General features: G+C 35.9%; 1 long non-coding RNA gene across 2 annotated transcripts in view; it reads right to left on the reverse strand.

The window, feature by feature from the left end:
- Nucleotides 1–1,927: 1,927 nt before the first annotated feature.
- Nucleotides 1,928–26,264, reverse strand: part of LOC140595175 (uncharacterized) — a 127,474-nt gene continuing 103,137 nt past the window's right edge. Inside the window, exons 3-4 of one of the 2 annotated variants that reach the window (XR_011996593.1) lie at nucleotides 21,795–21,899; nucleotides 1,928–2,087 (exon numbers count right to left, since the gene is read on the reverse strand). This is a non-coding gene — a long non-coding RNA (uncharacterized lncRNA). Of the gene's footprint in view, nucleotides 2,088–17,821; nucleotides 21,900–26,264 lie in introns of those variants that run through there. The other variant, XR_011996592.1, reaches the window with a different exon arrangement.

The following is a 26,264-nucleotide window of genomic DNA, read 5'->3' on the forward strand; positions in this document are numbered from 1 at the left end:
TTCATTCTCTGTGTTATTCTTCAGGCAACTCTTCATATCAGTGTTCTCCACAGGGATTTTTCTGTGTAGGCTGTCTCACTTTCATAAAAATCCTACATTTAGAATATTTATTGATTGCAGAGAGCCAGGAGAAATACACTGGATGGCAGAACTAATTTTTTTAAAGTACATTTAGCAGGAAGCTTTTAAGGTCAAATTTTATAGGCTGCCTCCTGAATTAGCAAGATTTAATTTTTTCAATCCAGATTCTTGCCAAATAGCAGAAACACACATATGAGCCATTCTTATATAAGGCTCAGCTGTGATAAACCACCTGTATGGAAAACTGCCCATACTCCTCTATATCAATGTTTCTCAAATTACAATCTTCAGACCATGGGCATTAGGAATCACCTGAGGTGCTTTTCAATAACACAGGTTTCTGAACCCCAACCTTGATCTGCTAAGTTAGAATCTCTCCAGGGAATCCTGAAGCAACCCAAACATTGAGAATCCATGCTACATGTGCTTCTCCACATTACTAGATTAGTCAGTTGTTAAAAAAAAATATGTATATATATATGTGGTCTGATATTAGTTGCTATCTTAATATAGCAATACATGCTAATTTCCAGTGATCACATTCCTCTATTTCTTTTAGGAAGTGTTCAAACCAGTGCTTCACAAATGGTCTGCGGCAATGGACCAGTCTGTTGTTCTTTTTTTAAATTTCCAATCTATCATGGACTGAAATGTCTGTAGAATACAATAGCAATGATTTTCTAGAAAAATGAAATAACATAAAAAGCAAGACAAAATACGATTGCATTTTTAATAATTTTAATTTCCAAATATTTTTAAATTATTAGATTTCATAGATATAACATTCCCTGGCAAATGTCTACAAAAGTATCTAAATGTTTATCTCTGTAGTTATTACTTGGAGCAATAATGGTCTGTAGACAAGCACCTGTCTATTATTGCCCACCTAACCTAAATTTCCATAAACAATCCCTGCAAAACTCTACCAGTTTAAAATTTACACACTGAATTTCCTATAAATTGTAAGAAAAGGAATTATGCCTCTCAATTTCCTTTAACCTTCTTCTACTCCCAACAACCACTCAAAAACCACTAAAAGTGAATTAGCAATTCTAGGGCCAAATCCTTTTAGCAATTGTGATATAATGCAACCAAAACTAAAGAAAGTAACTAAAATCTTTTTCTCAATTTTGGTCCTAATCATTTCCTTCTTACCACTATTTCTTCTAAGGATTTCAACTCAAAGACAATTACCTTCACTTACCAATATCAATCAGGTTCTTCTTCCTTCAGGACACAAAAACTACATTCCTCAATCCCATTCACATTTCACTCCCTCTCCAAAAAAATCCATTTGTTCTAGTACATTCACGATAATATATGGTGGAGTCTGCCTCAATTGTTCTGAGTCTCTGAAATACAGTGTAAAGCTGAACCCCCTGCTGACCTTTACTAACAACAAAGCATGAGTAAGAAATAAACCCTTGTTGTATAATTACCTTGAGATTCTGGAATTGTTACTGTAACATAATCTGGACTATTGTAGTTAAAACAGTCTTTTTAAAAAGGAGAGTGAAGAAAGAAAAATAGGTATCAAACAAATATTTAGAAATAAGCTAACTGTAGTAAAATTGAAAAGATAAAGGAAATAAATGATGACATTCCCATATATCAGGAATACCTAATCTACTCTAGGCTGAGGCCAAAGAAAGTCTCCCTGAAGATGTGAAACATAAATTGAGAATTTAAGTATGACATGGAGTTGAGAGAAGAGGGAAATGAGCATTACAGGCAAAATAAATTATGTATGGTGGTCTGAAAGCTGGAAAATGTGATGACTAAAATGTGGAAAGGGACCAAGCTTCCCTTTATGAGTTGGTGAGCTTTGTGACCATGAGATACCTACCTTGACACCATTTCTTTACCTTTTGCTCCTGCAATCCAGTGTTAGACTTCTCTACAATTTTAGTTCTCTTAAGATACCTCATCAATATTCCAGAGAGCACACATTCTTCTGCGGCAGTTCTGCATTCACCCATTACTTGAAGAACATGTTCGTTGCATGCCTAGCACATAGAGGTACCTAGTAAATAGCTGATAATCAACTGAATGAATAAATAATGAAGGAATAATTGAAAGAAATAGTTGGCATGGATCTACAACATCTGTGTAGTCTATTCTCAAGCAAAAACAAAATCCAAAAATCACATTAGAACTATTCTAAATTTTATGATTTTCTAAATTATGTTCATATTGCTTCTCTCCCAAGGATAGAGAATATTAAAGTGATTCTAATCAAATGTGGAGAAAACCATGATAAGGAGGCATTCTACTAGTCTCTTCTTAATGAATCAGTCTCCTAGCTATCTACTGGATACCACCTTTATGCCTAGTCTTAGAGGGATAGTAAATAGTCTCTAGAGTCTGTGCTACAGATCTTGAAGAACATAAAAAATCATTAAAAAAAAAAACAAAAAAACAAAAAAACAACTGTCCTCAACATGCTGAGCTGGATAGACCAGAGGTTACTGAAGATTACCACTGAATCAAACAAACATATATTGATGAAAGTTAACATATTTGCATTAGAATATCCATTTATTTATTAAAATACATATAACAAAATTAATTGAAAACTTATTATCTGAAATTCACACATCTTACTTCCAAATATTTTTCTGCATTACTATTTTATATAATAAAAATCCCCTTTGTGAAAAGTACTCACAAATAAAACTGACTTAAATTTGGAACTACCTACGTCAAGAACAGAAAAGTCCAGAAAACATATAAACAAAGAAGATAAACTCTTTCTCCTACATGTGCTTTAAGATTTCTGCTCTCCACAAACTAGTCTCTATTACCTTTTAAATTCTCTTTTTCTGTTGAACAGTAAGCATTTAAAGGACAACTACTTTAACATTCCGTCTATCTCTGATTTGAGAACTATCTTCATTTTAAGGAAGATACTAGTATAATGGCTACAGAAGAGATCTCAACTGCTCCTTTTTATAACGCTGTCACACTTGCTTTTTCCAACAAACTACCTTTTGAAAATTTTGCTCTCTATATTATTTTATTTATGGATAATCAGTAATACAATCTGTTTTCAATCTTTAAAAAGGAAGTCATTTAATTTCAGATTTGTCCTGGATATTACTTCCTGATCCTCCTTGCTGATAATTAGCAGGACAGTTTCCTTAATTATATTTAATCTTGATCCATTTAACATTTCACCTTAATGAAAAGTCATCCTCACCGTATGATACTGCTCCTTTATGAATCATATCAGATTGGTCATTTATGGAATCTTCAAAATCAAGCCAATGCCTCTGCTTGTTGCAACATTTAACCTACCATAAACATGCTCCTCTGAGACAAAATCACTTGAAATAATTATAATTACTATATCTGCTTTCATCACAATCAGTGAGTTTGACCTTCCATTTTATAGTTGCAGTAATGCTGAATCAAATTCTGATAAAGGGATCCCTGGGTGGCGCAGTGGTTTGGCGCTTGCCTTTGGCCCAGGGCGCGATCCTGGAGACCCGGGATCGAATCCCACATCGGGCTCCCGGTGCATGGAGCCTGCTTCTCCCTCTGCCTATGTCTCTGCCTCTCTCTCTCTCTCTCTCTCTGTGACTATCATAAATAAATAAAAATTAAAAAAAAAATTAAAAAAAAAAACAAATTCTGATAAAATATTTTTTATCTGTATACTTTGCTCTGCAAGACTAGACTCCAATGGCATGAAGGCAAAGAGGGATGGACACATTCTCCACATGAATATGTCTGGAGCATAAGAAGGAAAGCACTGGGTCCAGTGCCACTTCCAGCTAAGTCACAGCTTGCCTGTATAGACTGGGGAGTCAAACACATCAATTACCCCTCAGGCTTTCGACTCTCCTATTCCTTCTCCATCTAGCTACGAATTACCCACGTCAGTAAATTATCTCATAAAACATTGCTGAAAACATTACCAGAATTCCATCTCTAAAAATCTGCCATATTTAATAACATGGCATTCATTTATTCTAATTATGGAGATTTATATCCAGTTCTATATTCAAGGACAATAATTTAAAAGCAGCAGATACATATGGATTCTCAGAGTAACATTTGGCTTTTAAAAAATCCTACTTCTGAAAGAAAAATCCTTAGTAATGTTAAGGGACAGAATTAATGAAAAGATTCTAAGAAATCATCTTATGGAAAGATGACTTTCACTTGAAGTCCTCAAGGGTCTTTTTCCATCTTCCATATGGATTATAGTTTAAGCTGATAAATAGACAGATTCTGTGTCAGCCTGAAAGCCTATAATTTACTTCTGTATAGAGAAGTTTAAATAGATTTTTCTTTAACTTAAACAACATTTTTCATCAGCATTTTCTTCTCATCATATTCATGCATCAATAATATGACAGTGGAAAGATAACTTCTGCATCTGACAATGCAATGGATATTATACCTTTTAAGAGGAGGTCATTGGTATCTTTCCAAAGTATAATGAATGGTCAGCAGTGACGTTAAAAGGCAATTTTTCCCTAAGAAAAATAGTTTGGGGTCACCTTCACCTAGAACTAAGCACAACTTTAAGGCTCAGAGATGGGAGAGTTCCCATAAGTACAAAGAGAACTAACAGCTTAGCTCGTTATCCACTCCTGAGTCACATATGAAACTTGGGGTCAGAAAGAATTCCAATAATGCTTCTTGTTTTGTACCATGTCTCCAGAGAGAAAGGTTTCATCACAAGTAAACTTTATCCCCCATCCTTCCTATTCCTGGCTCTACTGAGGGCAGAGGGAGAGAGAAATTTGAATTATCACTTCTGTAATTACTTAAAATTAGATTTAGTAACTGTCTTCAATTACATAGTGACTTTCATTTGCAAAGTGATTTAACACACATATCTCATACAACGTGGATTCAAAACACTTACTAGCAGATACTCACACTTAAAGTTTGAACAAACACTGTGCCTGTTTTCTCTTCTTAAAATTAACATATGTCAAACGTAAAAAAGTATAAATGAAAAATTATCTCCACCTCGTCATCTTACACCCTTACAAATACTAAACATAAAGCAGTAAGAAAGCTAGACAAAATGTTAATTCCTTCTATTGGCCCAGACATAATCCCTGGAATCTCTGTCAGGAATACCAAAAAGGTATGAAGGCCAAAGGGCTAGGCTTACATGAAATACAGTATAGAAAAAGCCACTCTCCTTAGAGACTAGAATTAAGAGTGATATAAAGTAATGCACCAAGTGCAGCCAGATATTGAGGACATCTTGTGCCCTAAAACTATGAATCAAGTAGAAAAACTAGGATTAGGTAGTTGAGCAACTAGTTGACCAACTGTAGCCAAAGAGTATTGAATACCAAGCCCAGGTCTAAGAGAAACAAACATCCAATCATAAACCACATGACTTCCAACTTTAGGCCTAGACTGAGATTAAAGCATAGAAGAGACATACCAACAATTTTTCAGATGAAATATACCTAAAAGAAGCAGTTTACCAAATCAGGATTTCAAATCACTTACCAGAAATGAAATTCTGAGGTAAAATAAAAAAATTTTAGTAAGAATGTATATACTTTCTCATATATTTGTTTATTTTTATCAAGTAGTAGGGAGGCTGAGAATGATCTAATTTGACAGCATTTAATATGAAAAGTCTTAATGATATTAGTTGACCAGAATTTCAAGAGTCAGTAGGATACTGTAACTACTGAAAAATGCTGATGTGGTCATGGACTGCATGAAGAAGAGCATTTCAAAAGAAGAAGAAGAACACGGTATTCACATCTTTGAAAGAGAAAGTCTGAACTCAGCACAGATAAGGTGACATTTGGAATGTTGTGTTTTTTTCCCTGTCTGACATTTAAAGAGGGATATTGGCAACATACAACAGTGCTCCCCAAAATGTGTTCAATGGATTATTAATATGTTACAGAAAATAAGGCTACTGTGATCAAATAAATTTGAAAAATACCAGATTAAATGTGCTGTTTTAAAGAGAGTTCTTTAACCCAGTTTCCCTTGGAAAAATACCTATGCTAGCATGTCCAGTGAAGCCTTAAGAAAGTATGGTTGTTAGCCTGTCACAGATGAATATGACCACGTGATCCCTTTTTAAAAATGTACTTCTCAGAACTGGTATCACAAACAGCATGTTTTGGGAAATACTGATATAAAGTATGTTCAAAAAGTCATGTATCAAGGGATAAGATTTGAAAACCATGCTCTTTGAGGTTTATCTGGAAAAACAAGGCATTTTAGTTTGAAAAAAGATTGAGAAGTATAATAAGTGAATTAAAATAGAAGACACTGATTTCTTTCAGTATTGTTTTAAGGATGTATAAATTACAATCACTGAGTAGAAAATACAGGGGCATGTTTTGGCGTTGTATAAGAAAGATAATTCTATCACTATATCCAGAAGCGTCATGGTCTTCCATAGGTAGCAATGAGGTTTCCTAAAAGAATTCTGATTTCCTCTAATAGCCACCTGTTAGGAAATCTGTGTATGAAATACTGTATGGATAAAAGCTTAAATTAAAATTATGTCCAAATAAATTCCAACTCTATGGCTTGAATTTATGCATAATCATTTGTTCTCACCAATCCATACCATATGGTGAATATTTCACCATATTAATAGTCATCTTTAAAAATATCACTCCTCACTTCATATCACTCCCTAATTAAATCTTCCGGGGCTCCCTGTCAGGCTCCATGCTCATTGAGGAGTCTGTTTAAGACTATCTCAAACTCTCCCTCTGCCCCTCCACATCCTACTCTCTCTCTCTCTCTTTCTCTTTCACAAATAAATAAATAAATCTTAAAAAAATAATAATTTAGAAAACTTCCAGGGGCTCTTATAGTGGCTATCAAATAAACTTCTATTTCCTTAGACTGTGAATTAGTCATGTCACTAAGCATACACATTGCAAAACTCTAGTGTCATGTGGAAAAGGCAAAAGTGTTGCCTATGTGATGTGGCATGGATGCTGTCTTGGCGATCAGTGGCTCCCAAATGTTGTATCAAAATGGTTGAATAATAATAATCTAGGGTTTTTTTTTTAAAGTGAAAGATTTCCAAGGTCTATGCCCAGAAATTCTGAATCAGGTCTGGGGCATAGCCCAGGAGTGTATACTTTTTAGAAGGCCTCCAGCTGATTCTGGTATACTAACTGCTTTTGAATCCACTCTTCTAGATTCAGCCACCATTTGTTTGAAGGGTATTAGAAGCAAATCAAAACCCCTTGTCACTGTTACATTTACATCTCTTAAGTGAAAAGTAGTAACAGGTGAAATCTAGGACTCCTAAATTCTATATCCTCACATTTATTATTCTCACATCTAGTCAAGGCTTGGCCCCAAAACCTCATATGATGAACTGAGCTGTTCTCTTTGAAATTGCAAGGATGACTTTGCCCAGACTAGACCAATTTAAGTGGCCTAAATGATGCCTCCTTTATCCTGGGCTAGACTTTTCTTCTGAAATGGATTTCCCTTGGCAAGAAACCCCTCCCATGTTGGCAGACAATCCTACATCTATGTGTCCATATCCATTATATGGCATTCCAAATATGCATAATTCTAAAGATGAGCCCAGGACAACAGAATATGACTCTATCACTCCTCTTTTATAATTGCTCTCATGTAGGATATTTCTTCCTTAAAAGCAGCGATAGAAAACTATAAACATTCCCCCGAAGTCAGTGTTGTGTTCCCCCTAGAGTTTAGGAAGCAACACCAACTTTTAAAATCTTCTATAATTTTGGTTCAAAGTACCTTTCTATCTTTATTCCTCTGCTACTCTAACCAAAGTGACCTACTTTCTCTCTCCTAAACATTTAATATTTATTCTATTCACTCGTGTTCTCTTGTCATATGCCCAAGCCTCTAGACATGCTACTTTTTCTAACCTTGGACCCTGGAAAGCCAACCCTTTTTAGACCAGATGTCAGCAAACTTTTTCCATAAAGGACCAGAGAGTAAGCATTTTTGGCTTTGCTAGCCATAATGTAACTGTCATAATTGTAGCATGAAAGTAAGCATAGACATTGCGTTAAATGAATGGGTATAGCTGCATTTTAAATAAAACTTTATTTATAAAAGCAGACATGAATAGATTTAGTCTATAGGTCATAGTTTGTATAGTTTTATTTCAGATTCAAATTAGAAGTTATCCTCTCTGATACCTTTCATGAAACTTTCTTCCCTTTCACCCCAATCAAGGAGAGAGAGAATTTCTTTTATGCTCACCTAGAATTTGTGCATATTTTTATTATAGTAATTTCCCCATTATACTATGTAAATTATTTACATGTTCAGTTGCCTCTCTAAACATGAGTCCATCAAGCATAAAGACCATGTTTTATTATTCAGTATCAAACAAAATAGCTAGTACCCCACAGGTATTCAATAAATGTTGACTAGTTGAATGAATAAATAAATGAATGAATGAATAGACAATGAATGATATAAATGTTAATTTGTGGGGAACCTGGATGGCTCAGTCAGTTAAGCTTCCTTCATGGTCTCAGGGTCTTGAGATCAAGCCCCACATAGGGCTCCCTGCTCGGCGGAAAGCCTGTTTCTCCCTCTCCCTCTACCTGCCCTCTGTGTGTGTGTGTGTGTCAAATAAATGAGTAAAAATCTTTAAAAGAAAATAAAAAATAAATGTTAATTTGTGATGAATCTTGAGAAATGGATAAGATTTAGCAGATGACCCTTGAAATACATGTTAAGTACTTTTGAATCTAGGGGGAAACAGTTTGTTTTTCTCCCTGAACAACCTCCTTCATTCGTACTATAAATATTGATTGAAGAGTACCTGCTAAGGGCAAAGCCCTTGAGAATTAACATTCTGTAAAGCAGCGTTTCCCAGATGAAGACTATAAAGTATACTAAGTCACTGTGCCCACTAAATGTGCCTATTATCGTCTGTGCATGAAAGTCCTTTTAAAAGTTAATGGGATCCGAATGCATATAACAGAATAAAAGAGAAGAATACCCAGACCAAATTACACAAGAATTTATGACACTCTATCCCTGTATGTTGAATCAAGGGATTTGGGTTATTGAAGATAGCATTCTAATGAAGTCTTTTCATCTGTTCTACACATCACTGTTCTTTCATTAGCAACACATTGGAGAGGGGAGCATGGCATAGCACCAACATACTAATCCTTTGTTTGAGAAAGTCCCTAGGTCTTTATGTCCCCTTTAAGCACCCTTAATCTTCTTTAATTAACTATGAATTTCTTAATTTGTATTTTTTTATTCTGTCCAATTGGCTTTCCTCATAGCCATCTGCTCTAATGTATATTTCATAAGTACTTTCATACATTTTAGATGCCATACTACTCTGGCCAATAGTTTATGCAATTATTGCTAAAAGGAATGAACAACAATTTCTGTTGGCTGAAAACTTAATATTTAAATGATGTGAATCTAAAGATTTTCTTCAAACATCTATATATCTATTGCTAAGCTTTGAACAAACACCAGATCACATTAAATTCATAGCTCCAGATTTTTGGCAAGTGGGCTTCCTGTGTATGTTAGTATTTTGATCCCCTACCATGTTCTATTGAGGCCTGATTAATTGCAATAACTGAAATTTCACTAGCTCGAAGACTATCTGCCAAGGCTGAACCCATTGAAAAGTTTCCAGAGCCACCTTCAAGTATTTGAGGAATTCCCAGGCAAAAATCTATTCTCACTTGGTATTCATCCTTCTCTGCCATCTCTTGCTAGAAAATACAATTGATACATGAAGCCCTCAAAGTCTATTGCTGTAGTAATAGAGGGGAGGAAGTAAGCCGCTCTCTTTGTGATACTTGGTGGGGGAAAATTGAGGGACCTATGCCTCAATAGTCATGTATTTTCATGAAACAAGTCTATTTTTCATTACAGTGTTTTTTTATTCTTAACACAGACATATATATGTCCATGGATCAGGAATAGGTTCAAAGAGAAATTTGCAAACTGCCTTCAGAATAAGTTATTTCCTCTGATGCCAAAGTTTGCTTCTGGGAGAAGTAATTTCCCTGATGCATGTCCTCAGGGCCAGTTCTTTCCAAGGGTTTACCTCACATCCTTAATTAATATAATCAGATGTCTCCCACATTGGTCCCTGCCTCTACTCCTGTTTGCCATACTGAAAAGCCAGCTTGTGCTCAAGATAGAATCCTTGCTACGAAGTAGAATGTTTTTATCCTGAATGCCTTCTTTAATTTAGTAAAGACTATTCATACAAGTTATTAAAAAATAGTTAATCCACTTCTTTCTGAATGAAAAATGGGTCACAAAATATAGGTCACATATATTTATATTACTAATATCTTGCCAGAAAGTGCTGCTTTATAAGGAAAACTACAATGATTATGTTGTCCTTATATTTTAGAGCTGGGAAAGATCTTGATAATGCCCTCAGTGGCAGTGTCCTACAAATGAGAATATTTAGGTCCAGAAAAATTAAAGGGAATTTTGAAAGTCACACAGATACAAAGTTGAATATTTATTATTGTAGTCACTTGGAAAGACTGGAAAAGTAAAACTTTGAAGAAAAGGCTAAGAAAGATTCATCATTAACCACAATGTACATGGTAAAACAGGCCCTGGGAGACACTAGCACCAAGACAGGAATGGCAGCATGAATGAGGCCAGACAACTACAACCTAATGTATATCACGGTTTATATTATTTTCCCATGGAAGGTTGTAATGAGAGGATATCGGTCACCAAAAATTATGCTCAGTCATCCATGACCTTATTCTATGCCCTGTACCAAAATTTAAAAGCTCTAAGACAATAAAGTTATTGTCATTCAGTATAATTTCCATATGCCCACTCCCCTTCCTCCAAAATGTAATCTTAAGGAGGTGTTGGGGTTTTTCCTATATTTATTGTTCAGTGCCAAAAGATAGGTCAAAGGACATCTTTGAAATTCTTGTAGGCTAAGAAAAAAGAATATATTTCAGTGTCTTCCAAAAACAAAAGGACTTTGGGAATAGGAGCAATGAATTTGGTCTCTGACAGCTCCTCTGTTTGTGATGGTTATTGGTTACAGGGCTTTACTGCTACCTGGAAGTGTAAATTGCACCCCTGAGATTGTTCTGCACGTAACCTTTAACTCACACTTGATAGCAAACAAATGAAAGAGAGGCAATACCATCAGATGTGATGATTTATTTTTAAAGCACAAGTTTTTTGTTTAATATAAATGTAAAAACATAACTTTCCCTTCAAGCCAGCCAGGTAGTTTAGGTAATTTATCAAACCAAAAGCACTAAAGCTCTGCAGTAAGAAAGGAATAAAATGCATTTGTGCCCAAGTAATTGTCTTTCTATTCCTGAAATCTAGTAAGATAGATCTTACTAGATTCCAAATAATATAAGGGATTCCAAATAATGATTACAGTCAAACAAAGAAACTCCTTCATGCAATTAGTCTAATTTCATTTCATCTTCAACACATCTTTTCAGAGGTCTTACCACATAACTAATGTTAAGTCTCCTTTTGCTTTTTGAAAATTCACTGTTTTGTGAATTACTGTTTCTTCAAGAACACTCTTGTCAGCTCCTCATTCACATAATGAATGCAGTCCTTTCGAAAAATCATTTTTATCCTTTTGTCTCCTTTGATGAAAGCTATTTAATAATCTTTGCACAAATCTTGCCCAAATTCAAAGTTGATCCACACAGCCACTCTGTAAAGTATAAGTTGTCTTGTAACCACTCTATCCATTCATTCTCAAGTATTTATTGAACACTTATTACATTCCAGGAAGTATTCTAGAAGCTAGAAACATAAAGATTAACATAATTTATAAGATCCTTGACCTTATGGAACCTTGTGCAGTAGAGAGAAAAGAGTGAGGAGAGGAGAATAAATAAACAAGATCATTTCAAATGGCAAAGTGATCTAAAGTAGGGAGGGAAGTTACTTTACAGTGAGTAGAGAAATAAAACTTCCCTGAGAAAATGATATTTGAACTGAAATCTGAATGGTAAGAAGGACTTGGTCATTAAAAGACTTAGGGGAAAATATTTTGTGCAGTAGAAATAACCAATGCCAAGACCCTGAGTCAAGAAAAAGCTCAGCATGTTTGTAAATAGAAAGGGAGACCAGTGCGTTGAGCAGAGTGAATGACGGGGAAAGCACAAAGGTTAAGTTCTAAGTGGCAGATGGGGGGCCAGATTATACAGTGCCTTGCAGGTCACTGTAAAGGATTAGATTATTTCAAGGTGCAGTGGGCAAATAGTTTAAGATTTGAAACAAAGAAGTGATGTGGATGTATTCAGTAGGGAGGGAAACAAGAAAAAAAATGCAATAATTTCAATTCTATATTTTGGTATGTGCTTGCCTGTTTGAGCAGAGATTTGAAGTCTCAGAATTCAGTGGAATGATGATATAGCATATCCATTTTACAGCCTGAAAGCTTTCCATTTTCTGTGAACAAAGTTTGTTCTCTAATCATGTTTTGAAGGTGCATAGTATGGAGAGATTAAAGCTCCCTGGTAAAGTACAGACTCCCAAATGTATTTAGTGGGGACTACACTGAATAGAAAAGATAACCTGAGAGAACAATTTGAACCCCTGGAATAGGAGCAAATCAGTAAAAACGTTATAAAACCTGAAGCATCATTCAAATCATCAGGGAAATTAACTTGGCAATTAGACCTTCCATTCTCTGATAAATATGGAAGCCCACAGGCTGATTTTCATTACCAATATAACAACCAAATCTCAGAATAGTATATATTTTAAGCTCTCTTGCCTTTACATTCTTCAAACACATACAAGAGAAAGAAAGTCAAATGAGAGGGCTGTTTCATTTAATTAATATTTCATACACATCACACTTCAGAATCAGAAGCAAATGTAATGTTAAGACATTTCAAAGCACAGAAACATTAAGGAGATAGACCATACATTAAATCCCTTCATCTGTTAAATTCTGCACCATTTTTGTATATATTGTCAGAACAATGGGAGAAAATACACAGCAAATTATTTCCAGAATTAGATCAGAAAAATTAAGGACCATTTTATTTTTTTAAGATTTTATTTATTTACTCATGACAGAGAGAGAGAGAGAGAGAGAGAGGCAGAGACACAGGCAGAGGGAGAAGCAGGCTCCATGCAGGGAGCCTGACGTGGGACTCAATCCTGGGTCTCCAGGATCACACCCTGGGCCAAAGGCGGCGCTAAACCACTGAGCCACCAGGGCTGCCCTAAGGACCATTTTCTGTGCAAAAAAGTTCTTAGGCTACTCAAAGCCTCCAATAAACTTTGAGCTACATTTTATGAAAGTAAGGGCAAATCTCTACTCAAAGATACAGCTAATCTAATGCACATTTTGAGTGTCAACTATGTCAAAGTAATTAGAATAGAAGAACTGGCTCAAAGTAAGCAAGACAAGTTAATCAAATGAGTACTATGTGAGAGATTACTGCAAATATGGTACACATATCTTTAAGAAGAGCTGGAACCTGATTCTCCCTGAGAAGCCTCCATCTCCTGTGCATACTCAGAATATCCTGCCATTTTCCTTCCCTTTTGGTCTTTTCAACTCTGAGACACCTTAGCAGTTTAGATGAGACTCTTGGTATATCACTGCCACTGGTGTGTTTGGGCTTGGCAGAGACTGGGCCTAATGAATCTGTCTTTCCAGTACTAAGTTCTGTTCTGTCTTTTGATCTGAAAGATCAGAGACCCAGAGAAAGATGCAAATACCAGCCACTGGCAATGCCCAAGAATTCCTCAACAGATTTACCATTACTTTAAGTGAAGACTAGGTAAATCTGAATTCAAACTGAAATCAATAAGAATATATATAACTCACAAAGTATAGATGCAGATGAAACAAAACAAAAATAATTTAATATTTGCTTCTCTTTCAAAACTTAACTACTTAAATTCATTTAATCTCCTATACTGTTCTTCTGATTGGTCCTATTATTTTTCATGGGAAATGGAAACTGGTAATAAATGGAAATATTTTTGAAGAAAAAACCTACAAAGAGTAGGTAACCTGGGGCCCCTCAGTCCCTCAGTCCGTTAGGTGGGCTCAAGTCATGGTCTCAGGGTCCTAGGATCGAGCCCTGCATCGGGTTCCCTGCTCGTGGGGAGTCGGCTTCTCCCTCTCTCTTTTCCCCTCCCCCCTGCTTCTGCTCTCTCTCTCTCTCTCTTTCTCTCTCTCTCTCAAATAAATGAATAAGATCTTTAAAAAAAAAGTAGGTAATTTACTAATTAGGATAAAGCAGGATAGCACAGATTAGCATATAGACTCTGGAAGTAGGCTGCCTGGGCTTGATGCTAGCTCTTCCACTTAGTAATCATTAACTTCCATTGTCTCCATTTCCTCATTTATAAAATAGGGATAATAATAACACTTGCATCATAGTGTCTGGCAGATAATTAAATGAGATATATTATATATATATATATATATATATATATATATATATATATATAGTGATAAAAATTGCTTCTGGCATATATTGAAACCACATATACCTGTTAGCCAGTATTTTTAAAGTTTACAAATGACCAGCAGATGTTGAAGATGATTAAGGGCAGCCCCAGTGGCACAGCAGTTTAGCGCCGCCTGCGGCCCAGAGCCTGATCCTGGAGACCCAGGATCAAGTCCCATGTCAGGCTCTCTGCATGGTGCCTGCTTCTCCCTCTGCCTGTGTCTCTGCCTCTCTCTCTCTCTCTCTCTGTGTCTCTGAATAAATAAATAAAAATTAAAAAAAAATAAAAGCAACTGAAATTTAAAAAAAAGAAGATTCTCCTCTCTAGAGCTCTATGGCCTAAGATTTTTATTATGAAGGTTATGTAGACCAACATACCTTACCCAAGATTTACTGACTTTAGTGAAATGTGATAGCCCTTAGAGACTGAGTTGTCCTCAAGAATAGCCACAGACCTCAAATGTATTGAAATGAAATGGATCTAGCAAGACAAAGCAAGCATAAGTCAATTAAAAATGAATCAGCGAGTCTTTCTAAACAGTAGGAATAACTGCCTCTCCTTCCTATGTTTACTTGTTTGATGTTCACAGAAGTAAACATTTGTACTTACTTCAAGCAGATGCTTCTGTTCTTTTACCTAATAATATGGGGGACTGCTAGAGTAGGATTGTGGGAGGATGGATGTGGACCCCAACAAACATGGCATTCTACTGTAGACAAAGGAAAAGGAAATCTGGCAAATAGAATTTTCATAGGCCTACTCATCCCTGCAACCGTTTGCAAAAATGTTTAGACTCATGCTGTCCTGTAAAAATACATTTAATTTAAGATTTTCTAATAGCCAAATAAACAGATGAAGTAATTTTAATCATATATTTTCTTTAACTAGGTATTTCAAAAATATTATTCCAAGATGTAATCAGTACAAAAATTAGTAAGAAATATTTTATACTGTTTTTGTACTAATTTTCAAAATCTAGTGTGTATTTTATACATATCATACCTCAATTCAAACCAGCCACATTTGAGCATATTAACTAGTACATTAGCTCAGATATAAAAAGTGACATGAAATATAGTCATAGACTGGATTTTACTCTTTAATGAACATAGTATGTCTGAATGTAGCAAAAAATATAGAAATATACCATCACGTGAGATAACAAACCCTAACTTTCTTTTTCAGTCAATTTTTAATCTGTTTCAATTCTCAGGTATAACCTAGGTGATATTTATGGCTGCAACTATCTTATTTGGAATTACCAGTATGAATTTTGAAGTAGTGGTCTCTAAGGGGAACTCACAAATACAAGGCCAAAATCCACATTGATCTGCCTTTCAAAGTCATTCTGAAATGCTTGGTAAATGTTAATTATAAGTTCCTAAGAACATAGATATTTGCTAAATGAATGAGCAAATGGATGGTGATGAAGAATACGTAAGTGGATAAAGTTCATATTTCATAATTTTATAATTTGTATTTTTGCTGGTAAAGATTGATTATATGTTATGTTGAACAATTTTATAGCTATATAAAGATGATAGGTAGACTGATAGATATTAATATGGGTATCTACAACTGTTCTTTCAAGTAAAAATTACAGAAACCTAAAATTACTTCTATAGCATTCAGTTAAGGGTAGAGACTGCTTAATTGAGACAGAGGCATTTGATAAAGAAATCTACAATGGACAATGGAAGATGAAAATTAAAAGAATCTTAAACTCTTTACTTAAATTTTCTCGATTATCTAAATTTGCCTGCTTTCCAACTATTAAAATATTGAGGAAAAATATTACTTTTTTCTTCAGTTATATTCTACTTAAGAAAAAAATCTTAAGGGGATCCCTGGGTGGCGCAGTGGTTTAGCGCCTGCCTTTGGCCCAGGGCGCGATCCTGGAGACCTGGGATCGAATCCCACATCGGGCTCCCAGTGCGTGGAGCCTGCTTCTCCCTCTGCCTGTGTCTCTGCCTCTCTCTCTCTCTCACTGTGTGCCTATCATAAATAAATAAAAAGTTTTAAAAAAAAAAAAAGAAAAGAAAAAAATCTTAAAACAACCATTAAAACCTCATTATCACCTGACCATACTATTATAACTTGTCATTGTTTCCTATTTTTTCCCCATGTTAGCTTATCCAAGACATCAGATCAAGGTCTTCTTATAAGATGCAGTTTTCATTACACTATTTCCATACCAAGGACTTCCTGTCTGTTATCAGATCAACTCCAAACTCCCTGGCATCCTAAATCTCTGTCAGATGCCTACACCTCATAATGTCTCCTGACTCACTACCTCATCAGCCACTCCTCTTTATATTTCTGCACATTCTGTTCTAACAAATTATTTATGCTCAGAGTCTATGAGAAATGGTGGAGAAAGACATGCCAAAGTGCTCTATGAAATTTCACGCTGTACTTTCTGAGGCCAGCCAGAGTGCCCATGAATCAGCTGCAACAGACAGATAGCCAAACCTGGCCAGGGAACAGCTATAAATGTGAAAGAAGAAATCACAGGATCAAAAACACAGGTATGGGCGATCTGATTTTATAAGATCAAAAACACAGAATGGAAAATATGTTCTGCTGACATGTTAGAAACTCTTGCCAAAAATTGAATAAGTAACTAAATCCTGAATCACTGAAGAGTTGCCCAGTGCTGAGGATTTTTACTACTATTTGAAGGCCTATTTTGTCAAGGTCAGTGAAATATGCCAAATTAAATGACCTGTCCAGCACATGAATCAACCCCAGGAATTTTAAGAAAAGGGTATTTTTGGCATACACAGAAACTGCAGATTAACCAAAATCATGGCTAGATGCTAATTCATATCACTTTAACAGGAAGTCAGACCTCAGTACTATTAAGATGAAGTTAAAAATATAATACAGATAACTTGTATCAAAGGCTGCTGTGCTACCTTTATTCAGAGGGATGTAATGTCAGTTAAATGTAGGAGAAACTCTGTGAAAGTTGACCTGGCTAAACTATAAACTCCATAAAAGAGGGATTATATCTAATTCATCCTCTGCTCAATTCTCAGCACCTATAATAGCAGACACCTTAGAATCTTTCAATTCTTTTAGTCATTCATGACTGCTCAATGAATACTCTGGGTATCAAAAGTGTGTTGTTAACTCATCTCAGTCCGAAACCATCTATAGTATATTCTATGGCTCAACAAATTATTCTACTTTCTAGGAATCGAACAATACTCTGGAAAGGACTTTCTTTCCAAACAATACTCTGGAAGAAGGACTCTGAGTCCTTCATTCACAAAGCTATGATTCTGAATGAGAAAGGAAGTTTTTTAGTTTTGTTTTTTTTTTGTTTTTGTTTTTGTTTTTGTTTTTTTTTCACAGAGAATGCCAATATAATGTATGCCCAAACAAATTAAAAACGCTATCCCACAGTTTTCAGAATTTTAGTCTGGCTCTATATAACTATATGGATTTGGCTAATGTGTAGTATGCTAATTTGTTAGAGTTGGGTTTTTCTTTCTTTTAGAAATATCAAAAAAAGTCACATTGTTTAACAGTGTCAAATACATGGAAAGAGTTATATAAGTTTCATTTAGTATCATTGCTCTTTCTAATATAAAATTGCATAGAAAAGGGTCCTTTTACCTAGGAGAAAAAATTAACAATTTATAATGATGCCTTTCAAAAAATTAAATTTGCAAATAAGAGGTTTCCTACAAGATAATAATATTAGAACCTCATAAGCATCAGTGTATATCTGATATAATCATGGTCCAAGAAAAACTTTGGCAAAAACTGGTGTAACTGCTTTACTCCACTGTTTTTCTTATTCTTAATATGTCTAACTGCCGCTCAACTCCACCAGGATTGTTTGTTATAAAATACTTATAAAAGTCAAATCGACACACTACTCCAAACAATGCAATAAATAGCCCCTTTCCCCTACATACATATACACATACATATGCCTACACAAATGTAAAGATCATGTCCTATTACAGAAAATGTAAATCACCTAACAGCAGTAGAGTCCTACTATCATTAGGCATATATTATAGTATGTATTGTTTCACTGACTCATAAAGAAGAGATATAAGTACTCCACTTTACAGATGGGAAAAGTAAGTTTCAGATACATAAGATGATTTTCCAAGGGTCATACTTCCAGGAAGGTGGAATCAGGGTAAGAATTCAAGTTCTTTGCTTCTTTAAGCTATTTCTTTCAATCTGTGACTCCACTTTTTCTAGACCTTTATCCTTGAACATTTGGAGAATTAGGAAAGCCTCACATTTTTCCTCAAATTAGTTCTAGTACAGAAACACACACACACATACACACAAACACACACAATTCCATATAAAAGTTTTGAAATGAAGATACCTAATCACTTCTGGTGGACATTTGCCCATATATGAGGCATTCCCACTGCAAAGGTACAATGCTAGGAGCTAGATAGCTGAGGTGGTTTTGAATATATTTTAGAGTCCGACCCTGATTCCTCCATTTAACAGCTGTGTGACCTTGAGCAAGTCGTCATTTTTCTAAGCCTCAGATTCCTTGCCTATAAAATGGGTCTAAGAATACTACCCACTTCATAAGACTGTTCCACAGAGCCCTTAGCTCAGTCCCCAGCCCTCAGAGCAGTGAAAACAGGCTGTTCACGGGTTCAAACAAAATGAACAGAAAAGCCATTTCCTGGTCCCTAGAACTGCTGTCAATTTTTGGAAGCATGTTTCCCACCACGAACCGTGGAGTGTTTTGCAAAGTGAACTTTGCAAATTTTTACAATGAGAAGCAATTAACTCACATGCTGGGCTGTCATATACTAGCTGTTGAGAGGACTGTGTGGTTGAAGAAGCTAAGTTGCCAAAGTTCAAAAAGCAAGTTCCTCAGCTGAGCTACATAAAAGGAAAAAAGGTCACCTTTGACTGACTTTTGCTCTTGGCTATCAAAGGTGAACAGTTTTTCACAGCATATTCCCCATGTGCTTTCACAGCACCCCAATGGATGCTTTTGATAGAAGGTTGGAAAGAAATGTTAAAGAAGTGAAATGTCTAAACTAAGCTTCCTCTCTGCAAGAAGCTACCTTCTATTAGAACTACTTCCAGCTCCACTGTGGTGCACCTTGAAAAGGACCCCTTACAAAGCCAAAGATACAAATAAAGAACAAAAATCTCTGCTACAACTCTCCCTTAAAGTGCTTTTAGATTAACTTTGAGGATTTTTACAAACATTTAGGGACTCATCTGGAAGATTTATTCAGGAAGGTATGCCCAGAGTTAACACGAATGTTGATAAATACACTTGCACCTAGCTGGGTACAAACAAACAACAATTCAGAGTTATTAGCATTTACTTCCTATAAGATTTCAAAATCGCAGAATTTGGAATTTAAATAACATAAAAGTAGAACTAACTGCAGAATCTCCACAAACTAAAGCATCATCTGCATAAGCCCATTATAACTATCTGAAACAAAACAAAACACTCCACGAAAAAAAGTATTTTGGTATGTATGAGGCAAAATAATTTGTTGGATCATATTGTTTCTCTGATTTTAATGAACCAACAAGGTGCTTTCTTATCATATGGAAAAGCTTAAGAGGTAATGATCATTATTATAGAAACATCCACATGGGCAAGAAATTAGCAATTATGGAAAGTGGGTGAGGAGTAAGTCTAGGAACTATAAAGAGATCCAACTTGGACACAGATGGTAGCATTTAAACTTAATTTTATCTTATTCAAAGAGAAATGCATATAAGTAATAGAAGTAGAAAATGTGCCTTTAAAAAAAAAGAAAAAGAAAACGTGCCTTTGCACTTCTCAGTTAACTAGAAAATTCAGTGTCATCAGTAGTTTCTCAAGCATGTATTAAGATCTAATATTTTGTGTGATGCAGCTCTTCATTTAGAAAGACAGCTTTCCAAACCACCATTGATATCGAATATAGTCAGAATGACTTTCGAGTTGGGAGGGAAATAAATTTCCTTTCAACAGGAAAGTAGTGTGATGTAGTATTGTGGTAAAGTGGATTACTGTACTCAATTCTTCACTCCTTCCCTTATAAAATCATTAATCTATTCCTGGAGCATGTAGTCTCAGTTCTTCCCACTGAGGGATGCTTTCTCATTCCCACTGATACTGGGGTTGGCCTTGTGACTTTCTTTGAAATGTTTGTGGATATGACATGAGCAGAGGCATTAAAAAAGTGTATGTGGTCTGCCTGGGCACCTCTGATAGCCATGATAAAAGTACCTCCTTAGCACACCCAATATGAGATACGTAAGCACACCCACTCTCAACCCAAATCTGGAGTCAAACCAGGCTGACCCAACCGGAAGCAGATCTGTTCCTGCAGACCCACAGATCCACAAGTGAGAAAAATAGATATTTTAAATTGAAATCCTCTGAATTCTGGGGTGATTTGTGTAGCATTATTGAAGCAACAGCTGTCTTCACAAGTATTTAGAATGTAAACTTCAACATCAGAGGTCTAGATTTGGACAGCCACTCTGCAGCTTAGCTATGTAACCTTGGGCCAACTTCTCAAAAGACCTGATTCTCAGTTTCCTCATTTGTAAAATAAGTGTAGGGTGTCAATCAAATAGCATTGCTACAAATATTAAGCAGTATGATGTATGTAAAACAAACTTTATATATGCCTAAGATATTAGCTACTCTGTAAATAGTTGCTGTCAACTCATTGTCATCATCAGCATCTTCATCATCTTTATATATCAAGCCCTTCCTTCCCTATCTAGGCTTCATTGGATCAATGGTAGCATGTACCAGCTTGTGTAAAGCATTTATAATAGTGTCTTGCACAGAGTAGACCCAATAAATATTTCTTTTCTAATCAATCTTTTCCAACAGGTATATGAAGAAATGTTTCAGTAGTATCCTATGCCAAATAACCACAGTGACCAAAACCACAGGTTTTTTTTTTTTTTTGCAAAAAGTGATGCATTTAGAATCACTCTCTGAGTCCACTCCAGATTGAAGTCAAACAAAACAAAATAAAACCAAAAACACCTTTATACTTCTCTGTAATTTCTGGTTCTCAAACCCATCTAATATTTTGAATCCAGTAGTCAGTGTAGTTTACACACACACACACACACACACACATACACACACACACACACATCCTAAGTACTGCTATAGGTCCCAGTGGGAATTTCATAAAAATCTTCATATATACTGTCTTAGCTGTTTGGACCGCTATCACAAAACACTGTAAAATGAAATGAATGGCTTAAACAAACAAACAAACAAAAAAACATTTATTTCTCACAGTTCTGGAGGCTGAAGTTTGAGTTCAGGGTGTCAGCATGCTCAGGTTCCTGGTGAAGGCTGTCTTCCAGTTTTATAGATGGCCATTTTCTCATTGTGCCCTTGCCTGGTAGAAAGAGAGATACTATTTCTTACATTTCTTCTTATAAAAACACTAATCCTATTCATGAGGGCTCCACTCTCAACACCTAATTACAGCCCAAAGGCCCAACTTCCTAAAATAATCACACTGTGGGGGTGGGGAGGGAGGATTTCAACACATGAATCTGAGGGGGACCCAACACGTAGTCCAAAACATTCACCTTGTGACTTGGCACCACCATCTTTGTTAGACTCTGCTGCCACTTCCACTGGGTACCAACATACCACAATTCTCAGGTCCTCTACACTGACACTCCTGGCACTTCCATATCATGACCTTTGCTTATGCTACTAATGCAGTGAATATCAAGGTACCAAAACTGCTCAGTGTTCCTTACAAATGGGAGAAATTGATCCCTTTTCTCATAGAAATTGATCCCTCTTCTCATCCTTCACAATCTTGAAATAAAGTAATGCAGTAATCTCTTCCACCCTAATATCTTAGAGATTTTAGTAAAAGTAATTCCTTCACTTTTTACTCACAACCCTCTCTCCCATAATATCCAAAATTAAGTTGACCACAGAAGAAAGTCAGGAAGGAAGGAAGAAATTGGACTTGGAAGAAATCTGAGAGATGGATACCATTCTGTGGCTAGTACTGTCCCTCTGGCTTGACAGCTAAAGTTCTGGTATTAGTTCAACTTTGTTTGCTTTGCCTCTTCCCTTAATAAGAATTATTTTCCATAAGGTCCTTCAGTTCCTCTTTTGTAAATTATCTTTCAGCATATGTAGTCTCCTTGACCTACTCATACAATTCAGGCTTATAATGATATTGCCTAGAGCCTCCTGCTATAAATATGGTGCCATTTATTTGGTATAAAAAAATGAATAAATGATAAAGGAAAAAAACTTGAGTCTGAACAAGTTATATTCAGAAACTCAGCATTATTTTATTTTTTAACCACTTGGTAATCTAACAAATACCTCAAACTTAACATATCACAAATCAAACTCTTGATTCTTCAGCCCCCCCCCCCAAACCTACTATTCTATAGCATTCACAGTTGCTATAGAATAGGATAGGATGGAAAAAGCAATTCCATCCTACTACTCGCTCAGGCCAAGAGCCTTCAAGCCACCTCTGACTCTTGTTTCTCAAATTTCAGATGCAAGCCATCAGCAAATCCTTTTGGTTCTATATGCAAAGTACACGGAGAGTCTAGCCACCTCTCATGTCTTCCATTACTACTATGTTGATTCAGGCCCCCATCACCTCTCAGCTGGACAGGCGTAAAAGCTTCATAAGTGATCTCTGCTTCCATACTAAACCACTTATTGTCTATTCTTGGTAGAAGCCTGAGTGATCCTTTAAAAATATAAGACAGAAAATATCTTTGCTCTGCTCTTAGCCTTTACTTCTTTCCATCTCACTCACAGTAAAAGCTAAAGTTCTCCCAATACAATACTTCTAAGACCCTTCACCTGACATCCTTCTCTTGCTCACTGTTCAAGCCCTTTGATCTTCTTGCTATTTCTTGATTTTCCCAGGTCTGCTCCCATCTTAGGGATTTTATTCTAGCTGACCCCCCTGCCTGGAATGCTTTTCTTCTAAATATACTCTTGGTTAACTTCCTAACCTTCCACCAATATTTGGTCAGATCTCATTTTCTCAGCAGACCGATCTCAACACTACTAACTGCTCTCCCTCAATCCCACCTTTAACACCTGCTTCCCCATTTCCCTGACCCTGATCTATTCCTTCATTTTTTTCAGAGCATTATCAGCACCTATTATAGTAAATAATTTAGCCATTTATTGTCTCATTTCCTTTTGTCTATCTCCTCTCCCTCATGTAAGTTTCATGAGGGCAGGGTGCTTTAACTCCTTTTTCCATTAAACACTGCTAGCCATATAAATGAACACATATCGAGAGGAGGAAAATCAAATTATATCATAAAGTAATTAATATCAATTTGTACTTGCCACAATGGTGCTTTGCAGAGGGCCAAGGAGAGTTTTCAAATATTATAAAACAAGTTTTCGTTCTTCAATTCTAGAGCCATTTTTTAAAAATATTCTGTATATACACCAAACAACCTTTTGCACTCACGCACATTCTAATTATTTTATCCATTTCAAATGTCTCACAGATACAGATGCACATTTGTTGATTCTCTATCTAGTCTCCTGTGACCTAAGAGGTATAAACTAATATGCAAATGGCAATTAGTCCAAAGGGTTACATCATGACATAATTTTCAGTAGCAGGAAAATGTCAAACATGGCTAATGTAAAAATGATGCAGATGGCAGATGCTATAGAGAGAAAATGGGAGATGTTTTTGAACAAATAAAAGTAAAGTTATATATCAGCTTCACAAACACATCTTATTTACATTCCCTTTAAAACAGCATATGCTTCTTCAAGCTTACACATATATCTCAAACATAACATGCCAAAAACAAAATGCTTTTCTCTCCATTCCCCAAACTTTCTTCTTCCTTAAGAAGAAAAACAGCACTGACATCTAACTAGTTAGTCCCTCCTGTTTACACCTATTTAATGCCAATTCTACTCGATAAATGTCTCTCAGAACCACACCCTTCTTTTGTAACTATTATATGCTTCTGTCATCACAGCCAGCCACATTTCTAGCCTGGATGACAGGGATGCACTCTTAAATGGATACCCCAGGTCTTGCCTTTCTCAAATCCATCCTCCACAAAGCATATATGATCTTATTACCACTCCATTGCTGGAAACTCCTTTAATGATTTCCCCTTGTTTTATTTTATTTTATTTTATTTTATTTTATTTTATTTTATTTTATTTTATTTTATTTAGAGTGTAGGAGTGGAGGGAGGGGCAGAAGGAGAGGGCGACAGAAATTCTCAAGGAGACTCCCAACTGAGGGAGCCCAACACGGGGCTCTATCTCACAACCCTGAGATCAGGACCTGAGCTGAAACCAGGAGTCAGACATTTAACTGACTAAGCCACCCAGGGGCCCCTCCCTTTGCATTTATAATCAAGTTTTTAAAAAGTCTTAACATGGCTTACCAAAAAACCTTTGACATCTTAATATTCCCTGTCTCTTAAGATTCAAGTAAAGGAAAACTTTCATGTTTGAGTTCAAAGTACACAGTAAGATATTTTAAGAAAGGTAATTTAAGGGATCCCTGAGTGGTGCAGCGGTTTAGGGCCTGCCTTTGGCCCAGGGCGCGATCCTGGAGACCCGGTATCAAATCCCACATTGGGCTCCCGGTGCATGGAGCCTGCTTCTCCCTCTGCCTATGTCTCTGCCTCTCTCTCTCTCTCTGTGACTATCATAAATAAATAAAAATAAATAAATAAATAAAAGAAAGGTAATTTAAGTTTCCCCAGAAGCAAACCATCAGACTAAGATTTGAGTACAAGGAACGGTACCAGAAAAGACTCAAGATGCATCAGACAGAGAAAGCCCTCAGCCAAGAACCACAGGTCCTTTCCATAAGATACCTGGTTACAGGTGAGAACCACACATGCCTACGGGATATGGTGGGGTACCAGCAGCATCTGCTAAAAGGGTTACAAACAAAATGAGTCTTTTTCCCAGTAAAATAACCAGGTCAATAAAGGATCTTGAAACTATAGAACATAATTGTTGAAGGACTGAAAAATGTTCCACCTAGAAAAATATATATAAAGTTAGAAACTTAACTCTCCCCTTAACAACACTTACTATTGAGTGGAGGGAAACTGAAAAGCAAATCACTGGGACATAAAAGTTTTTTTGTTTATTCAGTTTCTATATTGTAACTCTTTCCCCTTCTGGTCATGAAAAGATAAAATCCAAAATATTTATGACCTAGGGAATCATAGGAAGGACATATTTCCTAACTAATCAGTTAGTCTAAAGTGAAATTAAATTTGAATATGATCTGTTCTCTGAATTAAATTGACAAAATTTTCTGCTGTATTTGCCATTCAGTATAAAGATATATTCTCTTGTGATTAAATTATCCTAGTATGTATATAAAATCCAAGCTTGTAATTTTTAAGAACTGTGAAACATGTTTTCACTAGTTACAAAATATAATGAAACAGGATTCATGTAGGAGATAAATAATATGTCTCAAATTATAATTTTTAATCCCTTCAAACATATATGAGTTACTAATACATGTTCCTGAAATTCCTATCCTCAAAGTTCTACCTTTTTTTCCCCAAAAAAATACTTTAGGCTGGAGGGGCAAGATGGCGGAAGAGTAGGGTCCCCAAGTCACCTGTCCTCAACAAATTACCTAGAAAACCATCCAATCATCCTGAAAATCTACGAATTCGGCCCGAGATTTAAAGAGAGACCAGCTGGAACGCTACAGTGAGAAGAGTTCGCGCTTCTATCAGGCAGG

The sequence above is a fragment of the Vulpes vulpes genome, chromosome 13 (genome assembly GCF_048418805.1).
Source record: "Vulpes vulpes isolate BD-2025 chromosome 13, VulVul3, whole genome shotgun sequence".
NCBI lineage: Eukaryota > Metazoa > Chordata > Mammalia > Carnivora > Canidae > Vulpes > Vulpes vulpes.